A 7,608-nucleotide genomic window follows, 5' to 3' on the forward strand; every position below is an offset into this window, starting at 1 on the left:
CTCCAACCATAAGTTCTCTAACCCTATGGCATTGTCTTCCTTTCCTGGAGGGGCATTTGAGACCTGTATACACAGCTCCCCCCATCCCATTCAGAGCCCCCTTCCGTCTCGCTCTCTCTCCCTTTGCACTGCATGTTGGTAAAACATAATCAAGGTCCTGATTAAAGTTACCGCTGGAAGGACTTGATTAAATAGAGGGGCTTCTTGAAATTTGGAATTGTGTGACTTGTAATCGCCTTCACTGGGGAACATTCCAGGGGCAGAAGACATGCTAGTGGTCATGAGACAGCTTGCTGGGAGGGAGAGGGGGGTCTCTGGAAAGAAGAGTAAATCACAGCTGCCCTTTTCCTCCCACAGCCCCTGACTCAACTCCGACCCACACAACCACTTGTAGGAGTCTCCAAGAATTCTTAGAGATTGCTAAGAGCAGGCAGGGTGGAAAATCACCCACTTTTTTACAGGAGAAACTGTAATCTGGAGAGCAATTTACTCTAGATTTTATAGCCAGAAACTGGCTGAGCAGGGCCCAAGCTCAGGCCTCCAGGTTTACCATCCAGTATCCTCTGCTCCACTGAGCCACTTCTCAGAGGAGCCCCAGGCACTCAAGTGGGAACAGATAGAGGTGGGGAGGGTGGAAGGAACAGTACAAGGGGTTAGACGGAGTGGAGGGGTAGGCAGAGAGAATGCAATCTGGAGGTCAGGGTACTGATCTGGGCAGCCAGGGGAGGAGAAGATGAAGAAGCTTCTTTGACCCTAGCTGCTTGTACCATCTGTAGGATTTTGGAACACATTAGCTGGATGTCCTCTTCATTCTGGAATAGGAAAAGAAAATATTTAAATCTGAAACCAATGCTAGCTGAGTCTTCTGGTTCAAGGCCTTCCCTGGCTCACTGCTCAGAGTTTTAGACACCAAAGCCCTTTCCCACTGTGCCAACCATGCCTTCTTCTTCTTTCCCTTCTACTCCCAAACCTGCCCTTCTCTTGCTCCCACCCTCTGTCCCCTCCCTGCCTGGCCCCTGCTCACTGAGCAGTCAGACTCGCTGAGCTTGATGACATAGTTGATGATGACGTTCCCCTGAGGCATGGCCAAGTAGTCATGCTGGCTCAGCATCTCAATGAAGTTCAGGAGGGCCTTCCGCACCTGTGGGGGGGGGGGGCGTCACAGACCATCACGTGGCAAGATAGGAAGGCACATCAGTATGACCCTTCATGTTCCAGGTGAGAACACAGAGGACCACAGCAGGTGAGGGTGTCTTCAAGGGACTCATGTCTCCCAACTTCGAGCCCACTGTGACTCTTCACTGGTCTCCAGGTGATGACAGACAACCAGCCCCTGAGCCTGACCACCCTACTCCACCCCAAAGTTCCAGCCCATTTCAGTTCCTACCATTCTCCTGAAGAACTGTAAGCACTTAGCTTGCTCACACCCTATATAAGAAATTGACAGAAGTGTTGGGTAGGGAGAAATCAGAGTCCAGGAAAAGTCCCATGTTCTGGCCTTCATAGGGAAAGCCAGGAATGAATTCCATAAGCCCGGAGGGCCCAGCCCTCAAGATCCCAGTCTCTCCATCAACCTTCTGAAGATTTAGGATTTTGTTTTAGGGATGGTGCCATTGTTGTCCACCTGGCCTCCTAAGCCACTGCTCTTCTGCTCCCTGTCCTACACCATTAGAGCTGGGAGCAGTCTCTGCTGCCTCCAATTCTGGCAGAGCTTGTTAAAAATATGGCTTCTCAGACCCCATGCTACATATGATGTTTGAGGTCTTCTCTCCCCAAGTAAACTGAATTTTTAGGGGGCAGAATCAGTATTCTTTAGAGCTCTGTGTCCCCACTGACAAAGCTCTGAAAACAGGAACCACCTGTCCACTTCTCAAATCCTTCTCAGGCTCTGAAGAGCCCAAATGTAACCCATGGGCAGAGTCTGAGGCCAGGCGGGGCTTGGTAAGGGGGTGACTTACCTCCCTTGTCATCCACAAACAGCCTCCCCCTCTCCATTTTACACAACTTCAGGGTCTCAAGAAAGCAAATGCCCTCCCAGCCCAAACATTCAGCCTTTTTGCTCACTGGTTTGAGATCCTCCTGAATCATGATTATGACTGAATGCATCACTTCATTCTTTAGTTGCTGTGTCTGGGGCACTACAGAAAAGACAGACATTTGGCTGGGCATCAGTTTCCTTCTACCTCCTCTGTTGTATTGGGAGGCACAAGAAGAGAGACAGATGGGAGGAATTCCAGGTACTGTCCTGGTCTCCAAGGGCCAGGTAGAGCTCCCAAAGATTATCTCCACCATCCCTCTGCTTCAAACCAGACTGAAGAGTGACTGAAAACAGGCTGGCATTGGAGTCCTAGCTCTTTCCAGTCTCCTATGACTGCCCACTCCCCAGTCAAGCTGTCCCCCCACCCCGCCCCATACATCTCAACCTTTAGAACTATGACAACTGCTCTTCTTTATGTGAATTTACTCTCCTAACACACCATTACAATCTCCTTCCCTGCTGTCGGTACATCTCCTACACAGAACCCATCCCATCTCCCGACTGACCCCTTCTCCGTATTCCTATTACACATAACATGCTCACATTTAAACAACTTTTCACACATTATTTTGCATTGTTTCACTGTCTGAACAGGCTTATATTCCCAACTCAATAGTGAACTCTTTGAGAGCAGGGACTATGTCTTATTTAAGTGTCTATTTTCACTGCCTTGCCCTGTGCTAGACACACAGCAAAGGTGTGGCAAACACTTGGTTGGAGTTGAAGTTTATTCCCCAAGAGAATAATCATAGACTAAACCACTATAAAACTGACTGCATATTAGGAAATGGTCTAAGCATCTCACATATATTTTCTCATCTAATCTTCACTAAAACCCCCTGAAGGTAGGTACTAATATTACCTCCATTTTCAAGTGAGGAAATAGAGGTACAGACTAAAAGCAATCTGCCCCAGTTTGCACAGCTAATAAGAAATGAAGCCAAGATTTAAACCTATCGAGTTTACTTTGAGTTTACATTAAATTTAAAACTGTGCCTTTAACTACACGTGGGACTATCTCCCAGAGAAAAGAGCTCTCATAGGAAAGAAGATCCCCAAGACCAGGCCAATTCCCACTCACCTTCCTGGAACACATCCATGAAAACTTGAAGGGCTGATACTATCTTGGCTGGATCACTGGTTTGCATGTTCTTTCGTATTAAGAATACCACCTGATCATTGTATAACTTGGCTATCAGAAGGGTGAAAATACAAGGGAATCAAGAGTATGTTTAACTAGCAAGTGGTAAGTAGAAGTAAATCATGCTTATAGCAAACCATGATGCCATGAACCAGATAAATTAGGGTCCCTTAGGTTGGAGAAAAGAAGGAGGGAAAGCATCTAGCCCCATGCTTGGTACATGGGGCTAGATGCTTTCCCTTAGCTGGGCCCTGTCCCTCCCCTGCCTTATCATGTGCCCTCCCATAGATCAGCACACCTCGCATGATCTTCATTGTTGTAATGACTAGATCACCTTTCTAAGTTGGGATTCAGTGAAGGAGAAAGGGAAGCCAACTTCAGGTAAAGGGAATGGAGCTATGTCTTTGCCCCCCAAGATTCCTTGAATTTCAAGCAAAGCTCACACGGATTACTTTGCATCTTGTCTAGAAGGATGGAAGCCCCTTATGGGAACCTAGGTCCCTGCTCCGGTCCAGGGAGACACAACAGTTATCCTGAGTGCCCACCCACACAAATACCTGGGGTTAGGGAACTGTGTTAACTTACTCAGGATGTAGAAAGCCTTCAGGGCAAGGCTGTGGTTCCGTGCAGAGTGAGGATCTGAGACCTCAACTGTTTCATTCAGCTGTGGGGAGACCAAGGCCATCAGACCTGGGAGGACTGAAACTAGGGTCCATGGGTGTGGATGGGGGAACCAAGGCATGCATCCATGAAAGTGTGGTGTTTAGCCATAAAGGAGAATAGGAAAACAGAACCCAGGAATCCACATTCCCAGCCCCAAAGGGAAGAAGACAGTGGCAAGCAAATGAAACATACAGAAGGTAACACCTTTTGCAAAATGTTCAATTATCTTATTCTTACTTTAGGCTGCAACACAGAGGACCTGACATTTCCCACAGGCATGATAGAGTGCTTTGAACCTCCTGCCCTTTCACCAGAGATTAGGGGGAGCAACAAAGTTCTGTGACCTTCAAGAAACACACAGAATGTACCCAATTTACCTCATGGAGAATATCCAAGTCTATGCCCAGAATCCAGGCATTTACCTCTTCCAGGGAAACCTGAGATGTGTATTGTTAAGGTCACCATGTGAAAGACACATGCATCTACGGAGGTTGTGACCTGGGCTGGGGTAGCCATCACCTCCAAAGAAGAGAGAAAAAGCAAGCCCAGGATGCTTCTGGCCCCACAGTGCTCACCTGATTGAACAGTATGCCTATAATATTTTCCAGCTGGGATTCCAAGTTTATTCCTCCACAGCCACTAAGAGCCAGAGCATCCATAAGTTGGCAGATACACTGTGTGCATAAGGACAGGGTAAGCTTAAGTTAGCCCAGATTTTCCATAGCCTCAGGAGAAACCCTCTGTCCTCATTTCTTCTCTTCAAGGATGGGCCAAGTCATCATAGTTTCACACTGCCCTCTTGAACCCTTCCAAAAAGGCTCAGGGTCTAGTTCTTTCATAGCCAAATACAACCATGACCTGCCCTTCCACCTTGCCCAGTAAGCTACACTTAACTTCCAAATAATCTCATTATTCCACAGAAACCTTTAGGGCAATTCAACATTTCAAGTATTGACTGACTTCAAAAGAGCAGGATACATTCATCATAGCCAAAGCAAGAACTGGTTCTATGGTTCTATGACTTTCAAAATTCTGAAAACCAAGTCTAAAAGCCTACAATTCTACCCTCTACCTAGTGGATTCTATTATTTTGTGGGTTCTTCTTATCACTGGTATATGAGAGTTCTACAAATAACCTTAGTTTTCACATGTGTAAACACTCCATTTGATTTTCTTAAAACAGATGTATTGACATCTAATTGACATACGAAAACCTGTATATATTTAAAGTGTACAATTTAATAAGTTTTGATAAACGTATACACTCTTGAAACCACCACAATTAACATAATGAATAAATCCACTACACCCAAAGCTTCCTCTTATGTCTTTGTAATTCCTCCTTCCTTCCCCTCCCAGCACCTTTCCTTTCCCCAGGCAAATACTGATCTGCCTTCTGTCATTATAGACCTGCCATTTCCTTTTTAAGAAACTGCCAAACTGTTTTCCAAAGTGGTTTGCCAGTTTACATTCTAACAGATGTGTAGTGCATCGCACGGTGATTTTAAATCCCCTCACATCTACGCAACGTTGAGCAACTTTTCCTGTGCTGACTTGCCTTCCTCCATATCGTCTTTGGTGAAGGATCTATTCAATTGTTTTGTCCACTTTTTAAATTGGTTTTTATTGGGTTTTGAGAGTTTTTTAATATTCTGGATGTGTATGTGATTTGCAAATATTTTCTTTCAGTCTGAGGCCTGTCTTTTCATTCTAACAGTACCTTTCAAAGAACAGAAGTTACTCACTTTTGTAAAGTCCACTTTATTCATTTATTCTTTTATGGACCATGTTTCTGGTGTTGTAGCTAAGACATATTTGCCTACCCCAAGTGCTCACAAATTTCTCCTGTTTTCATCTAGAACTTTGATAGTTTTAGGGTTTATATTTAAGTATGAGCCATTTTGAGTTTATTTTTGTACATGGTATGAGGTTTGGATTGAAGTTTATCTTTTGTGCATAGATACCCAAATGTTGCAGCACCATTTGTTGAAGAGACTATTCTTTCTCCAAAGAATTGCCTTTTTACCTTTGCCAAAAAAATCAACTGACAGTAAATATGTATGTCTATTTCTGGAATCTCTATTCGGTTCCATTTATTCATTCATCTGTCTTAATACCAGTACTATAGTCTCCATTGTGGTAGTTTTATAAGTCATCATTCTTTCTCCAAACTGTTTTGCCTGTATTGGGTCTTTTGCATTTCCATGTGAGTTTTAGAATCAGTTTGTCAATTCCTATTAAATAAAGCCTGCTAGGTTTTTTTTTTTTTAAGTAGGCTCCACACCCAGTATGGAGCACAATGTGGGGACGCTTAACTGACTGACCCACCCAGGTGCCACAAGGCTGCTAGGATTTTGACTAGGATTGCAATGAATCTGGGGGATGTGGTTGGATCAGTCAGTGGAACATACCAGACTTTTGATCTCAGGGTTGTGAGTACAAGTGTCATGTTGGCTGTAGAGATTACTTGAGATTTTTTTTAAAAAAGGATTGCAATGAATTTATAGATCAACTTGGGAAGGACTGGTATCTTACCAATATTGAATCTTCTGGTCCATGAATACTGCATATGTTTCCATTTACTTAAGTCTTCTTTAATTTCCTTTAGCAATGATTGGTAGTTTCCATTGTATAAGTGTTACCTATCTTTTTTCAGATTTATTCTTAAGTGTTTCATATTTTTATACAGATAATCATGTTGCCTGTGAATAAAGACAACTGCATTTCCTTTCCGGTCTGTGTGCCAATTGGGTCAAGTTGTTTGACAGTGCTCAGATCTTATATATAATTTCTGATTATCTACTTATTCTATCAATTGTTGAAAGAGGGATGTTGAAATCTCTGATTGTAATTATGGTCTATTTGTCCTTGCAATTCTATCAGTTTTTGCTTTATATATTTTGAAGCTCTGTTATAATAACAGACACATAATAACAGGTACATAAACATTTAGAATTGTTATGTGCTCTTAATGAATTGACCCTTTCATCATTATGAAATGACATTTTTTATATTTGATGATACTCTTTGGTCCTGCAATATACTTTATCTGATATTAATACTGCAAACACAGCTTTTTTCCCATAAATGTAAACATGGTACAGGGATACCTTGTTTTATTGCTCCACTTTATTGTGCTTCACAGATAGTATGTTTTTTATAATTTAAGATGTGTGGCAACCTTATATTGAGCAAGTATGTCTGCACTATTTTCCCAACAGCATTTGTTCACTTTATGTTTCTGTGTCACATTCTGGTAGTTCCTGTAATATTTGACACTTTTTCACTATTATATTTGCAATGGTGATCTGTGATCAGTGATTATAACTCACTAAAGTTTCCAATGATGGTTAGTATTTTTTAGCAATAAAATATTTTTAAAGTACTTACGTTGTTTTTTAGATAAATGTTATTGCACACTTAATAGACTATAGTATAAGTATAGTATAGTATAACTTTTATATGCACTGGGAAACGAAAAAATTCATTTTACTTGCTTTATTGCAATATTCATTTTATTGCAGTAGTCTAGAACCAAACCTATAATATCTCCAAGGTATGCCTGTATATTTTTATTTAACCTTTTATTTTTAACCTATTTGTATCTTTATCTTTGAAGTGCATTTCCTATAGGTAGTATATAGGTGGGTCTTGCTTTTTTAATCCATCTGACAATCTCTGCCTTTAATTGGGGTATTTAGACCATTTACAGCTAATATGATTATTTATTTATTTATTTATTTATTTATTTATTTATTTATTTATT

At 42.0% G+C, this 7,608-nt stretch overlaps 1 long non-coding RNA gene across 1 annotated transcript in view; it reads right to left on the reverse strand.

Annotated features, from left to right (window-relative positions):
* Positions 1 to 3,495: 3,495 nt before the first annotated feature.
* The window catches only part of LOC121105350, a 9,387-nt gene continuing 5,274 nt past the window's right edge, over positions 3,496 to 7,608 (reverse strand). Inside the window, exon 3 of the long non-coding RNA XR_005837799.1 lies at positions 3,496 to 4,516. This is a non-coding gene — a long non-coding RNA (uncharacterized LOC121105350). The remainder of the gene's footprint in view (positions 4,517 to 7,608) is intronic.

The sequence above is a fragment of the Ursus maritimus genome, unplaced genomic scaffold, assembly GCF_017311325.1.
Source record: "Ursus maritimus isolate PB19 unplaced genomic scaffold, ASM1731132v1 scaffold_26, whole genome shotgun sequence".
Classification (NCBI taxonomy): Eukaryota; Metazoa; Chordata; class Mammalia; order Carnivora; family Ursidae; genus Ursus; species Ursus maritimus.